This window comes from Squalius cephalus (assembly GCF_949319135.1).
Source record: "Squalius cephalus genome assembly, chromosome: 3".
In the NCBI taxonomy this organism is placed as follows: domain Eukaryota; kingdom Metazoa; phylum Chordata; class Actinopteri; order Cypriniformes; family Leuciscidae; genus Squalius; species Squalius cephalus.
The window spans coordinates 13,858,733-13,875,193 of record NC_137124.1 but is presented as its reverse complement, the minus strand read 5'-3'; the positions used below and the strand labels follow the sequence as shown (position 1 = coordinate 13,875,193).

Below are 16,461 nucleotides of genomic sequence, written 5' to 3'. Positions count from 1 at the left end.
AGCGGCAAGAATTCCTAAATAACTGCAGTAGTCCGCCTCTCTGCCACAAGGAAAAGTGCATACGTCTGCTTAGACCCTGACGTGCTTCTAAGCACTTTTTCCACGTCAAAGATATACATATGAACAACGTTGGCGTGGTTTTTAGCTTATGCACACTCAAATAAATGAGGCTCCCCATCTCAAGCATGAAAGTTCATTTTATGTAAGACAAGGAAGCATTAAAGAAGGGCGGATCACAGATATTGACATTTTGTTTCAGTAATGCCAAATCTCATTGTAAACATTTGACACATTAAGGCACATTATTCTCTTCAGTGTGTACAAAACTAATAAGATTGTCCGACACATTTTTTAATATCTAAGAATTAACTGGTTGAACAGCCCAAATGTGTTCCCAATCCACATACCCATCCGGTATTAGTGTTTGTTTGAAGACTGAACGGTTTTAAGACACCCAGTGAAATCAATTAGTGCACATTTTGAAATCCATCCCTCACGTCTGCTTATTTAATCTTCACAGCGAACCATCTGGAAGAGATGCTGGACGCTGGATTCCTGAGGTGATGTGATTGACCATTTGAGTCAAACGTAGCTGGATGGCCTCAGTTTCTCTGGAAGCTGATGACAATGATGGGGATTTTGGACAGGAGCCTGGTTAGAGAGAGAGAGAACAAAAGAAGATAAATATCACATGGCTTACTGTTATGATACATGGAATGGACAAGAATGTGCACAATCAAAACTCAAGTGAAGATTACCACAGTAATGTTAGTCATTGGCATACATTATAAAAACGATATGAAAATGAACATTAGAAATAGATGCAAAGATATGGAGTTGCATGGTCACAAGGGATAAATAAAGCCTCTGACGTTGTTTTCTACATTTCTGAAAGGAAAATAAAATACTTCTATAATAGAAAAATAATCCTGTGTGCCAAAACTGAAGTTTGTGGTCTTTAACGTCTCAAAACATCTGATCGACTGAAATGCAAATGACAACCATTCTCTTCTATTTTCTGCATTTCTTCACTTCTTTAGCTGGTTTCCTAATCTAGTTGTCTAATAAACCTGTCATTGTGTACTACAACGATTGTTGGCTCTTTGATGAAGTCTCTTTGGATAAAAGTGTCTGTTAAATGCATAAATGTAATGTAAATGTCTATGTGAAGAGTTTTTAGAATTGTCTAGCTACTACGAAAATGGTGAACTGAAACACAACACAACGCAATGCAAACACACCTTCAACCATTTTTAATGGCTTTTGTTTTTCACCACAAATAGATGAAAGAGGAATTATGGGTTTGTAACGCCTAAAATTCAAAGGTTGCAGATTTTGGAAAGGTTGGAATCCATATTGGTGGCTTTTTCAATTGTTCATTTTAATGAGAGCAATCAAGCATCTAAATTACAGTGTGGTAATATGGTTTTTCTTTGTGTGTGTGTGTTATTCTACAATTTTCACCATGTTCACTCAGCTTAGTCATTATAGTCTTATAAGGATGACATTTCAAGATCATTTTAAGTATTTTATTTTTCTTCAAATAATGCGGTAAAACAAATTTGGTTATCTAGAGAAGGGTAATGCATACAACTTCCCGACACCTTTACATTCATTGACCGTATTTGTTTACAATTCCTCATTCTTCATTTGCTTCCAAAAGTGGTGCGAATCTTTTCTATACCCCGTCACCCTCAGAATTTGTGTACGATTTGTACCAACGCCATTACCAGTTTTCCCAAATTATATGTAGAGAGGTTTATGGACAATTTAATCCCTGCAGGAGTCTTGGCAAGACCCTTTTCTCTGTCAATTTTCACCCTCTGCTTCATTCAAGCCCCCTCTCTCTTTCTGCGCCTCTACAATGTGGGGTTTCTTTCTGTCTCTTTTTTTATATTCCTGCATATCTCCCCCCCCACCCCCGTCCCCGTCCCAAAACCCTCAGACAGCATGCAGCTTATGCAAATCACTGGCCTTTTATTCTCAGTTCTCGTCCTCAGCCTTGAATGAGACCTCAAGAAAACACACACTCACTCAACTCTCACTTGTTCTCATCACCACACTCTACTGTAATGAGGACAGAGCCCTTCATGACATTCTATGTTGATTATAGTAGACCCATAATATTAAAAAGTTCCTGATATCTTCGCAGCTGAGCAAAGGCCTAAGAGTGGAACGTGTATTCACACTGTAGAGCCAAAGGCCAGGGATCATTTTTACCAACAGCCTCAGATATTGTTCCTAGATGAGAAGTTGCGATGAGGAGGATTATGGGATGGAAGTAGACTAGACTTTTTAGTGTGTGGGGGGTGGGCGGGGGGGTGCTGTTTACCAAAGTCACTGTGACAAGGGGAGGTGGGGGGCTGATGAATATAAAGTGCTTGCTGCCATTCCCAGGGTCTAGAACACACACACACTCACACCCAAGTACGCCGTGTATATATAAGAGTGTGTGTAAGGAGGGGTGAGCCAACCAGCCTGACTTCCCTCAGACACTTTGACAGGCGGGCCTTTTCACCAGCGCATTGCTGGGCCAGCCAGCTCTCGCTCCCTTAGCAACGGCCCCCTCCAGCCGGCCACCAAAACGACAGGGGTGGGGGACAGGGGCAGATAGGGTGTGGGTTACAAGGGGTGAGCTGGTTCACAGGGGTGGATGAAGAAGTTCCCAGTCTGGCCGGGACTCCTACAGACATTGAACTTGAACTTGACTCTGAAAGAAATAACGAGGATCGCACATCCTTTCATTTACTCGCCTTAACGAACACAAAATCATATTTCTCTTGTCCGTACAATGAAAGTCAAAGGGGTCCAATGTTGTGTGTTAACAATGGCAGACGTTTTATTTTTTGGTGAACCATCAATTTTTAGAGTAATCATGATAGATCCACAAATGACGTTTCAAGAAATTCGAAAACTTACAACATTAAACAACATATATTTCTTTTCTATGTACACTTTAAAAGCGATGGTAATTCTCCTCATTAGGATGTAAAGTGGGCAAAAAGCGAAGCAAAGCTACAAAGTGAGGATAATTATATCCCAAGGTCTTTTATAATGGTGGGGCCATGATGGAGGTTTAAGTGTTCCCTGGTCTCCACTCTCCTGTTTTTGAATTCCTAGTCCTGGCCTTTACTCTAGCGTCCTCCAGGATACAGTTTATTGACGTTCCTGTGAGTGGCTGCTTTAAGGATTTGCAGAGAAGACCTAAAGCTTCGGTCTCATTTTATTGCTTTATTACTAAAAATTACATTGCCAGATCTTTTCAACGCAACTCTAGACAGGCTATTCCAACCTCATCTTTAGCACTCTTCATTGTTATCAACAAAAGAAAAGTCTGAAAGAACTGCTTTCCTAAGTGACCTCATTTTTTTCAAGGTTATGCTCTCAATACGATACAGAACTTATTATTTTAATGGCATGGAATGAATAATAAGGAACAAAAAAGTGCATTTGTCATTTAAACTGATTTGAAGTCGCGTGAGGGTACTTAGATTCAGCGTAAAACCCCACTTTAATGCATTATTCACATAAAAATACTCAACCTCATGTTGTTCCACACTTTCTTTTTTCGGTTGAATATACACACACACACAAATATTTTGAAAGGCAATCTGACTTTTTTTGAGGTTTGGAGCAACATGAGGGTGAATGAATGACGATTTTCATTTTAGGGTGTACTATCCCTTTAAGGTGCAATGCTCACTTTCATCCAGCTGTCAATCTTAGCAGCAGGTCATGATTAAGGTGCCGTACAATTCGGTGATCCTAACGTCTCCATTGTCGTTCTGGATTACCTGCGTCTAATAGTTCAGTTTAGATCTACCACTCTGCTGACTGCGGTTCTTTTTGCTGCCTGTTATTCCAGCCAGAGGAATCCCAATCCCAAGCTTTTCATGACCACTCGTCCAAGGACGGGGAGAAAAAGGTGGGGGAAAGAATTTCAAAGCTCCCCCGTAGCTGATACAAAGCTAAGAACAACCCTTCGCGGGATAATCGTGTTTATCCCCAGATTAAAACGAGATCGACAGCTGAGGTATCCACAAGGGGAAAAAAAGGGGAATTTTCCCATAAAACACACAATGGTCTTTAACACGAACCCAAGAGATGCTTCTGAGTCATTTCTCTCCACTGTTCATTTCTCAGTTATGACCACTGATGAAAGTCTACCCTTGTTAAGTGCCTTCGTTAACACTATCCATTCTCAACCTTTCCTCGAGAGATGACTTCGGTAACGCACGCCAAAAATATGACTCCTCTTTCTTAGAAAGCACCACAAGCCTCTGCTGTCATATTACATACGTTTCCAAAGCTAATGTGGCACAAAGTTTTTTTATCAGAGCAAGAAGAGCAAGAAATGAAATGTCACAGAGCTGGCTTTTAGAAATAAATATGTGAAGCCCTATAGCAATGGACATAAAGATGACATATGATGGGAAGAAAACTGTTAGTATGCCAGACAAATATTCCCAGATAGCCACCTCCCATAGGCCTTTGATATTAACATGCCAGCTGCAGCAACTGCCACATGGGGCCACAGACTGAGCCAGACAGTAAAAGCCCTCCCCCTCCACATCTATTCTCCACCAAACACATGTTTCCTCCATATTTTATTGTTCATCATCAGTGTATTTATTAACGTCAATTGTTTATCTCACTCGATTTTTTTTCCCCCACCGAGAACAGAAAACCTCAGATGGTGACTGTCCTCGTAGGCTTTCATCGCTTTCAAGTCCTCCAACTGTTCTGCGGAACTTTTTTTTTTCTATTTTATTTAGCATAAATAATTCCTCCTTTCTTTGTGATTCCCCTTTTTGCTTTGCTGTGAAATACTGTCGCTGTCCCAGTGTAAACTTTCTCTGTGGTATCACTGTCTCCATTTTGCTGGGTAATATATTGTAATGGAGCTTTAATTAATAGCTTGGCCAACTGCTGTGCCCTAGCAGAAGGGAGGAGAGGAACAAACTATCCTACAGATTCAACTCGAATTTTACATGCAGAATGCATTAATATATACTTTGTTGCATACGTGCTGCATACACGCTTTTTTCAAAGCGATGACCATTTTTGGTTCTCCAAAGAAGCTTTCAGTGAACAGCCCCTAAAAGAATCATTTTGTCTAAGATGTTTATACTCTAAAGGAACTGAATAGTTCCATGGATGCTAAAGGTTCTTCAAGGAACCATCAATGCCAATAAATAACCTTTATTTGTATGCATTATATCAAATAAAAAGATTAAACTGCACATACTAAGAATACACAAAGCTGCCCCTTTAGAATACACATGGATATGAATTACAAACCCTTTGCATAACAAGAACAACTCGATACTCTAGCATGCACTGCAAAAATACGTCACATCTACTCGCGCGAGCACACATGATTGTGCAAATGATCACGCAATTCCGGGCTGCACAAGCATACAATGGCGCTAACACACTGCACGGATGAGAAATAAAGCCCTCAGCCGTTCCCTGAGGATAGTCTCTTAGGGTTTTGGTGCTAATTTAGGCATCTGGCTCTGTCTGGGCCTGAGCATCTTTCTCAGCTTATTACCCTCCACTGTCTCTGGCACTCCATCCGTACAGACAATGGTGGGAAACAGGGGGGACCGCGGACCCACGTCAAGTGCTCGCCGTACAATGCTGCCATTGTAGAAGAGGAGAGGGGTCTGGAATAATAATGTGGGCACTATCAAACTGTTTACCAACACAGAACCTACAGCTGAAGATTTGCTCTTTATTTATCGCAAATCATCATTTGTGGTATTGCTATTGACGCTTGAATATGTGTAAGGAGAGTTTGTGTAAAAAAAACAAAAACTGACTGACTTTCTTGACACACACCAATAAAACACATTTATCATCATATACACAGATGCAAATGACCTTGTGTTAAAGTGATTATTGCGCCAGACACCTTGGGAGACATTTCAAGGATTTGCCCTTTTCAGTCCATGGGAAAAAAAAATATAATCAGAGTCATACCTAAAAATCCACATCCATCAAGCACATTAAGCTGGACCGCTACTAGACAGTAATCCAAATGACAAGGAATATGATTAGAATTCCTTGAAATAATTCCATTTGTGCATATATGCTTATATGCATTTGGACTGGAATTGTTTCACAGCAATATAGTGCAATTGTTAAAAAACAAAACAAAAACATTAAATTTTTACCCATACGACGCAAATATTTGCGCGCGCATTCTGTTTGACTGAAAACACAAAGAACTGGTAAACCACAAAAACAATACACAGTTCAGAGCGTGATTTGCATATTGAAAACTGGAAAAATCTGGTATGGGTTTGGCACCGTGCCAAGCGGCATAATTAACACTTTTCAGCCACTGCTCTGCAGCAGTCACATTATGCTCTGACAAGCATCCACTCCCCCTGCTCGACCGCATATACTCACACAACCAACACCAACACATGCAAACCTGAACATTTATTCTTGCTTCATATATTCGTGAACACAAATTTGCTGTTAAACCATCTCCAGTTCTGATAGTGTTATTTGCCACCTAGGAAAATGCAATATTGTTGTGTAACAGTATTGCATTAGACTCTCTTTTCAAGAGTATAAAATGAGTTCTGTGTCCCTATCTGAGATTTTTAAGCACTGAAGGTCTTTTACATAAAACCCTGAGAGATGCAGAGGGAGGAAACCCCTCCCCCTCCTGCAAGATACACAGCCTAATTAGAAATTCCATATTAAAGGTGCAGACTCTCATTTCCATGCTACTAGTTTAAAATATATAGAAATAGAGACTCTTAGTTTTGAAAAATCCCCCCCCCTCCCGCATGTAGACGGATATAACTATTTCCATATATTAATAACATCTACTGACACAAATGGGCTGTGTTAAATCTTAAATCTCTAGCTTTGTGTCTAACCAGTTCACTGTGTGTAATCATCAAGGCCCATGAGAAATCCTAAAACCTATGGGTATTTCTTTAAAAAAAAGGACAGAAATTGTTCTTGTCTGTCACATGCAAAACAGAGAAAGCAATATTGCAAAAATAGTGTTTGCATCCAGAATAGACAGATTTTTACACTGCACATTTGAGTGTGTATTCATCCCTGGAAATTTCCAGAATGCATGTAAACACTATAGATCTCTGCTAGAAAAAAAAAACATTTCTGAACGCAGATAGAACACAAGCACGACAATAACATCAAAGTCTTTTTTTTTTTGTCTTTGCTTTGAAATGCAACAATTTGAATTCAAATTTAAATCGAAACATTCAAAATATAGAGCATTGCCACGTGCCGTTTCTAAAGCGCCACTGTGCCTTTAATTGGGGGCTCAGTCCTCTCTGCTTGTTCCTATGCAATTATGTTAATATGCAGAGCTTGTCTGGTCTTTTTCATTAACAGAGGCGCTTGCATCATTGTTTCCTTTATTTGTAAGCTCCACGGGCACCTTCCGTACATCAGTGATCTTTTTTACACGTCTTTTTTGATGGGCTATTCTGCCAAGCCTCCTCTTTTTAGGATAAAATGTCAGTCTTTTTTTTTTTTTTTTTTTTTCATTTATGGACAACGAGGTCTTTTAGGCACACAGGGTTTCCACGCTCAGTAAGTATGCAAAAACGGTTTTCTGTTATTACGAGGAGGATTCAATGGCTTTAAATATTCAGTAGATGACGCATCATTTGTCTCATCTTCGCATCTCAATACATTTCAATGTATTTTGGATATTTGCGTTTTATTCATCTGTGTTGTTTTGGTTAAAGCACAAAAGCCATCTGTCTTCCTAGAGCAAATATGTTTCAGAATGCCTGTGTTCCACCTACTTTCATAATTTTCTGCAATAAACACACCAGCACAGCTCTGCGTATCACCAGCAATCCATTATGACGCAACCATTCACCTTTGTGAGGAACATTTCAGTGTCTTCCATCCATTTCAATGACATAACACGCAGCTCTCTGTAACCAAGCGGCCTGCGTAAAAGCATCCTAGTGAACCGAGAGAGCAATGTGATGTTTTGCACCTCTCACTTTCTGACCAGCTAATGATACAAACTGTGGCTAGTTTGTCGAGGCGAGGCACCAAATATCATTAAAAACATGGCACATTCTGCAACATTAAAGTCGGTACATGCTTTTTGTAATGTGGTGAGGGGCACTTGGCACCTTTGTGCCAGCGATTTAGTGTATCATTAAGCGGCAGAAACAAAAGTGCTCTTCAGTCCGGGTCGACTCGGTTGCATTGGTCAAGAGGATGCAGTATGTCAATTAACTTAGTCTCTCGAGAGAGTTCGAGCAGCTCTCGCTTTTTTGGTTTCATCTGAAAATCTGGTCACCTGGTCATTTTTTGTGTCATCGTTGAACTGGCATGGCTCAGGATTTAGTTGCACGGATTTGTCCTTTGCAAACGCATAACACGACCTCCAGTCAATTAACGGGGTGAGCGCGTGAATTAATAGCTACGTTCCGTTTGAAAATATGTATACAGAAGCACGAGGGCTTCAAAATTTGTGTGTGTGCATATAGATAACGGGGCTAATTAGTCAGGAAAGATGAGAGTGTGATAGTCTTTTTAAGGGAAATGATTTGGGGCGACAGGGCCTAATCTTACGCTCAGAACAACCACGAAACACATTCAATCTATTTTCGAGACAAATTCGTGTAAGGATTTGCCCCATTCGTTTGCTCAACGTGTCAAATTCCCTTGCAACACAACCGGTCGAGCTAAAATCAGTCGCAATAACGCGGCAAGCTAGTCTGATATAGGCAACGATGCAGCTTACCTCATGCCAACACAGCCATTTTAGGAAGCAGCAGCCAGTTTCTCCATCAAGATGGCTTCCTGAAAGCACACCCCTCATTCAGACTTGCAGTCTTCCAGCATCTGGTGGTCCGTGGCAACTGGCAGCCTCTTTGTCCCCATTGGCACTTGGGATGTAGGCTCTCACTCCTTTCTTTTTTCCCTCTTTTCTCCGGGGGCACAGATGGCACTAAATGCTTCCGTTGAAGAAGAAGGGAGGGGAGCTGGTTGAAGAAGGATGAGGGTTGACTATTATTTTTCTTTTCTTTCATTTGGACAATTGCACCATTTTTTCCCTCTCTCTCTCTTGCTCCAAAAAGGCAGTGTAAATGGCTGGCAAGGGGAAACAAGAAAATAAAGGACAAAAAGCCCCTTTTTAGCACTGCCAAAGCAGATGTCATGGCTACTACTATATATCATTTCTTTGGATTATATAAGCTTGTTGCTGTCATGCTAAGCAACTTGACCAGGGACAGACAATCCCCTATTAGTAATGTTAATAGTTGTGCATTAGCACTACATGAATCGTGCAAAGGCACGCACGTCCGGCTTTTTGTGTTATCATAGCTGTGCGATTGCCAATGCTGGTCACTGTGAAGGTATACTGAATCAGCCCACATCAATTACTGTCCACCCATAATTTCATTGAATAACCCTTATTCAATTGTGCTAGGTAACCAGTTTAGCTGGAAAAGATCACTGTTAATGAATGATGACAGAATTTCTTTGCTCACATTAATTTTACATAAAGTAATATGCGATGTGATAGTGGCCCATACATTCTTATCATTATCGAGATGGAGACGGACATATAATTTCCTCTCTCTGATCATTCATCGCATTGAAGCCTTTGGCCTAATGTCCTGCAGTCACACTAACCACGTATTCTCAGCCATGTTAAAACGCATTGCGATTTAGATTTATTTTCGTTCTTTTTTTTTTCGCACGGGTCATGCCTTTGAGGGATTTGTCTTGAGATAATTATGCGCTTTGTGCTTTTTTCCTGTTATGATTAACAGCTATAGCGAGCCCTTTCCTTATTCATTTGCTAATATGTGTGTGTGAACTGCACAACGTCTGCCCGAAACGATTTGAAAGCACAAGTAAACATATGCCATAGAGCATAATGCAACATTAATATGTAGAATAATTAAGATTATGACATGCACTTTTACTGTAAAGAAATTATTTGTGGCTAGCACAAATGTGAAACTGATATTAGTGTCTTTAAAGGCTAAATATCTATAACTGACATTTATATATGCAATTTGTCAAAGAATGCCTGAGGATCGTTGAGGCTTTGATGAGAGGGAAAAACTCACATATGCATAAATACAGAACATGAATATGCATATATGTTAGAAAGAGAGATTAATAGATATATAGATTTTCTGATGAAAGATTCATGTAATGCATGTAGTGTCTTGGACTTGATTAAGGATTACTATTTGCATTTGGCTCCTTTCAAGTGCATGCATTCATTAGCATATACTTTATGATGTACTGTGTGTTTGAATCAGATTAACTATACAACTAATTGTTCTAATTACAATGTTGCATTGTAATACGCTTTGATTGCACTTACCAGATGGCGTTTTTTCCCTTAGCTCCAGTCCTCTGGTCTCTCACAAAGACACTGCAGTTTGAGAGGCTACAGTAAGTTGGAGTAATAAAAGAAATTTAGATGAGACAATTTATTTTTACATACAAACACACATACATTTTATCCATTAATTATTATATATAATTTACAAACGAAAAAAAAAAAAAAAGCCAGACAACCTTGAATTAAAAAGTTGACCTAAGGCCTAATTTGCACCTTAAATCACACTTGTGAATGTGAATGCATTTTAAACTTTTTTTTTGGAGTGTGGCAAATATAGAGAATGTAAATCTGCTTAGTCAGCTCATTACACTTTTTTTTTTTTTTTTGGTCTCTATAATTTCTTTGTGAGTTCTTACAATTTTACACCTTTTTTTTCTCTTTAAGATGTAATTATCAAGATTATTTTTTTTCTTCTATTCATTCAGTTTAATTGGCACTCTGATAGTGTTTACACATCCTATTTTGTAGCCTTAAGTTAGAAACCTTTCTGACTGTTTCTGAAAATAAAAATATGCATCTTGTGTATTTAGTATTATCCTTAGAGCAGTAAAACAAGGACTTTCAGGCCAGGAAATTTACTAAGTCCATAAAATCAGGTTAAATTTTCCTACATTTTAAGTAGCCTATACACGCCATTGGATTAAAAAAAGAAAAAAAGAAAAATGATATTGCGTCAGGATTTTCATTTAGTTGGTAGGCTAGTTTGTTTTCTCACTAGAACACATATTTTACTCAGACTTTTTTATTTAATGATAAAGTATTTTTGAATATAGGCTAGGTTTACTAAAGAGCATCGTAACACACAGACTAGAGTGTGTGTGTGTGTGTGTGTTGCTCTGCGTGACGCGGTGCTCCAAAAGCGCTTACACTTCTTATGATTTTGAACTCTAAACATTTTCAACTAACATTTTGTTTAGTCTTTTTTACAGTGGTGTAGGAGTGCTGTCTCACAATTACGTCTTATGTCATAAAAAAGGACACAGGGATTAAAAAAAATCCATTCTGCATTATTTCCCGCTTCATCTTTGACGTGTATAGGCCTACAGGCAGATTAATGGCCAATCATAATGAAGCTGCTTCAGCATGATGTCATAGCTTATGATTTGTGATTGCGAGTGAGTCAATGACGTCACGTTCAAATTTTTTTTTTTTTACCCAGATCGAAGTTCATACAAAAATGACTTGAATGGCCTGCCTCTTTTATAATTAAAAATATATATTTTGGGAGGCAAAAATGTCTAGCAAGTTTATATAAAAAAAAAGATAAAAATGATTTCGTCTGAAATCCTTTAGTGCATTTTTAAAATAAATAAATGAATAAAAATGTTGCATAATTTTGTCTTTAAATCTGTCAGCGTGACCAACACGCAGGAAGCCATTTTGTAGCCATGTTTAAAAAGATCATCTTAGGATGAGTCTGACATTCTTATGTGTCATAATGAGAGAAGAGATTAACAACCGCGAGCATTTGAGCGCTAATTTATCCTCGATTAGTAACAGACTAATTGTAAAATCCACATGGAGTCCCTTTTTCTAGATCATACCAAGATTGAGAACCGATACACGCGCATTATTATAACGCAGGCCTCATTTGCGCGTGTCAGGTGCGGAACAAAAGCAGGCGTAATAACAGCAATGAGTTTTGCCTGGTTTAGGTAAATGATATCGGGTGGGTTGAAGCAGGAAGCAGTTTGGGAATGGGAACTAGCTAGGAAGTTTATAAACTTAGTCCGCGTAAAGTTAACAATGCACAACACTAGGCTACTGACCAAAGTTTTTCATTTGCATGAAATTTAAAATACAAAACAGTCCTACAAATTAGTATTGTGATGTATAGCCTAAGTAAATATTAGGCTTTCTTTTATATAGCTTTTTAAATAGCCTATTTGTCAGACTAAACACCACCTTTGCCAACAAAACCAATCTTGATAGGTCAAATGATAACTTTAAGAAACAATTATGGAGTAAAATAAGCAATAAAAAAAAAAAAAATAATAGTGTAAATGTAGTCATTTTATAGTGCCAAACACGTTAAATCGTTTTATTTTTTTAAACTAAGGCACTACGTTTACGAAATTGTCTGAAATTGAAATAGTTAATGTGTTCACAAACGTGCACGCGCCCAAAGGTGTATTGAAAACATTATTTATGATCGTATATTCCTTAACATTGCAGTGATTTAAAGTGCCTGTATGATTCCCACAGAGGGGCCTGCTTACCTCATGCAGTTTCCCTGCAATCATTGCTTCAACTTGTCCACATGCAGTTAAGGAGGACGTTTCTACTTTCGGTTATCTAGCTTTATGAAGGAAGATAAACACTCATACAGCTAGATAACCAAAGACAGCAACTACCTCCTGTCAACACTTTTTTAAATGTGGAACATCTCATAAAGTTGACCTGATAAATGAAAACAGGGTTAATGCGCAATAAAACAAATGACACTGAAATTCCATTTAATTGACTCTTTTTATAGACCTGTAAATACTGTTAACAAGTCAAGTGTTGAAAGGACTTATGAGGTGCTGAATGTGGATTATGTGGTGAAGACATAATCCACAAGTTGCGGTTTCTGTCTGGATGCGTTTCAAATTGAGCCTTTGGAGTTATTGTCAGGGTTTCCATTCATCAAACCGATTTAAACAGGATTTTGTCCCTGCCTTCCGGTCAGTAATAATCTTTTAAAATGACGATTATTAGGTCTAACCGTTTCATTTGGCTCGTTAGGCCCCAACAATCACACCACATGTCTACATCATGCATCATTTATGCCGTGCATTATAATTGAGAAACTGCGAAAGGTAAGGCCTTTTTGCAGTTTGATTTCAGTCTAAACCCAAATAGTTTATAAAAGACGTTTATATATGCGTGCATCGTAAGGTAACATATAGAGCGTACATTATAGGCTAAATATAAATATATAGGCTACAAGAGTAGTGCAATAAACAGATCATTCTTCACCAAAACACATGCCACTCATTTCAAGACCAAGGTATTAAAGGGCTACAGAACAACAAATGTTCCAGATATGCTATATGCTGAGAGTGCACAAAGTCCAGACAGTGTTCTGAGGGCCACATGCACTTACCACTGAACATGGCCTTGTCTGTCACATGGGGTCAGTTATAAGCAATTCATGTCAAATGTCAGGATTATACATGCATTTTTACAAATATGCATTTAAAGTCAACTTATGGACTACAGTCTATAAGAGTTGTAATTTATTGTGACCAAACAGTGATTCAAGCTGTACTATGAGTCCGTTCATTTTTAAAAATGCACAAAGAGTAAGCAGACATAATTGAGGTAATTCAAAAATCTTACTTTAAACAATTGACGCACATATTCCTCTCTGTCAGAAAGTAAGCTATGAGTGGCCGTGTGTCGGGGACAAATAGAGGTTCCCGTGCGTCTTGCGTTAAAGAGCATGACGCTGAAATCTGCGCAGACGCCAAACTCTTCCGTGCATCTCTTCAGTGATGCGTTTTCCGTTCAAAACTCGCAGTCCTTAAGTATTCAGCCATCGAATGTTACGTCTCAGCCATCCAGGGATTGGAACGGGCAGTTTAATTTCCAAGATGGGGAATTCCACCCTTGAAAAGCATGCTTACAGTGTTCGTGCATGGACGTGAGAGGAGATGCAAGGTTTACTTTATGAAACCTGCACGCGATGTTCTCATTCGCCCTGTGGATCTGATGTTCTCTCTCTCCGGCTTGAGAGAGTCTAGTTTCTGACTAAATGCATCCTCCTCTGGCAGTTCTCTCCTGCAGTGACGTCACTCCAGCAGCAGGCAGCCGAGCGACCAATCACAATTCTCCCTCTCTCTCTCTCCCTTTTGCGCGCGCGCTTTCCCTGGTTTACTGAGCGCGCGCGCGTCAGAGTGTCGCCTATAGGTTCCAGAGTTCCTATAGTTACCTAACCTAAAATGAATTAAGTCATGCCTATAGTTTCAGCATTCCCCTGCAATATTTGCCTTTTAAAATGAGTAAGAGGTTTGTGAAACTTTGTAAAAGTAGGCTATATTTATCCTTTCAAATATGCGCACATTTACATGGTAACTCACTATAGGTAGCCAACATCTTTCTTTGACTGCACTCTTACTCTGTTATCATGTGTCTGATTGCTATGTTTCCAAGTAAGCTGCCCGAACCGATGCAAACACACTTGTCCAATAAAGCTGATTTTGGGTCTATGCAAGAAAATGCAAGAGTGTAAGTGCAACGATGCTTTAAAAATCAATCTGATAGCCATATGTAGGTTGTAGAGAATTATATTAATAAAGTGGATTATGGTAATGAGGGACACTTTTTGCAATTGTGACTTGTGTGCCATATTTCCATATACGAACCCAAAACAATATGCTATCAAAATCTTATGCCAATATGAAATCCCCAATATGCTCCTTTATTAAATCATGAGAATTATTTCAGATACTGTACTCAAAATGAAAAGGGCACATATATTAGTGATTCTTGTGGCGTAAATCGAGATTTTGTGGATTTTCTAATGTGGAAGAGTTCGCGCTGAAATCCTATAAGCTGTTTTGGGTTAGAAATAGTTTATTTTTTTACGAAGCAAACTTGCAAAAACGCTCCTGGTTAAATGCGCGTACACATGTTTGGTTTGTTAATTTAGTAGACCTAGTGTTTGCTGTCTTTATCAGTTTGTCTAAAAAACTAGCCTGTTCACATGTGGAATGTTAAATACAACCATATTGCCTAACACAGAAGTAATGTACCTACTACTTAAAATAATGTATTATAAATATGTCAGATATGTCAGCCAATGAAGTAAAATTGAAGTTAATAAATAGCAAAAAAACGATTTAAACTTTGGAACATGGAATGTCTTTAAAACTGTTATTTAACTTCTATAATCTGCACATGGTAAGACCATGGAATATATATTTTCAAAAGCATGTGTTAAGCAAATTGTAATGATAAAAGCACTTCATAATAGAATAAGTTCTTACCAGTCATGGACTCATCATGGTCAAGGATCCAATTGTCCTCTAGTGTCTAGTCCAAGGTTTTGAATCCTGATCTTAAAACAAATAATATTGCTGCATAAGCCAAATATTACAGACATGTGTGGCATTTAACTTTCTTAATACACATTTTCACTTCTGAAACAGCCTGGGACGACAAAGATCACTTCAATATCCTAAACAGATTTGAACAATATTATTGATGTACAAATAAATCACTAATATAATTTGAATATTTTATTTATAACAAATTCATATCCTTAACATTAATTTTGTCTAAATCCTTGGCTATGTCACTGACCTTTGAATGGTCTTCATTAAAGGTAGGCTACTTACTGTTTGATGATTTTTATGACCATAATTATGGCATTTAGGGAGCGCGTGTGCGGAAAATTCTGTTGGAAATTGGTCATAATAACTGTTTCTTGATATCCACTGCATCCGTTTGCTCTGATTGGCCCACTGTATGCTCTTTTCTAATAAAAAGAAATACATAATTGAAATACTCTCGTTCATTTTCTCTTCATCATTTGTTTTAATTAGGCCTCATCTTCTGTATGACATTCTAAGCATTATAATTATCATTATTAGCTATTATTATTATTATTGAAGGTGCTTAGGGGTCTGCCGCAAATAGTTTCGTTTCCTTTTTTTTAAAGGAGTTTAAAAGCAATCTTCACTTTACAATTTATTGGAATTACTTTATACGAATACGCGCGCACAATTAGCGGAACGTGCGTTAATAATTAGGCCTACTCAGTATACGTGAAAAATGCATGTGTGCATTTTGTAGGGCTTAAGAATGTCCATTCTGATGTTATTGATGTTTAATGATGTTATTTTCTTGACCCCGCCACACGTTATGAAGGGCGTTTAAGTGAAGAGTCCACTCTGTTCATTCACAAAGGTCACTTGGTTTGGGTTAAACGTCCTGAATGTCCTGTGGCTGTGAGTGTCTCGTGCACTGCATCAGTTGAGTGTCACGCAGAGCATCGCTTGACATTATACAGCACTTTACTATGTTGATTTGAATCTGCAGAGAACTAAACGGGAGTTTAACCAGACAATGAACCATTTCTAACATCAGAA

At 38.4% G+C, this 16,461-nt stretch overlaps 1 long non-coding RNA gene across 2 annotated transcripts; it reads right to left on the bottom strand.

Moving 5' to 3' along the window:
* Window positions 1–571: 571 nt before the first annotated feature.
* Window positions 572–14,095, bottom strand: LOC307155744. Of its 2 annotated transcripts, none has more exons than XR_013820561.1 (5): window positions 13,709–14,095; window positions 12,604–12,784; window positions 10,364–10,429; window positions 8,762–9,111; window positions 572–651 (listed from the first exon to the last, which is right to left on the bottom strand). It is a non-coding gene; the product is annotated as an uncharacterized lncRNA (long non-coding RNA). The 2 variants fall into 2 exon arrangements; XR_013820562.1 differs by having other exon boundaries at window positions 8,762–9,002.
* Window positions 14,096–16,461: the final 2,366 nt, after the last annotated feature.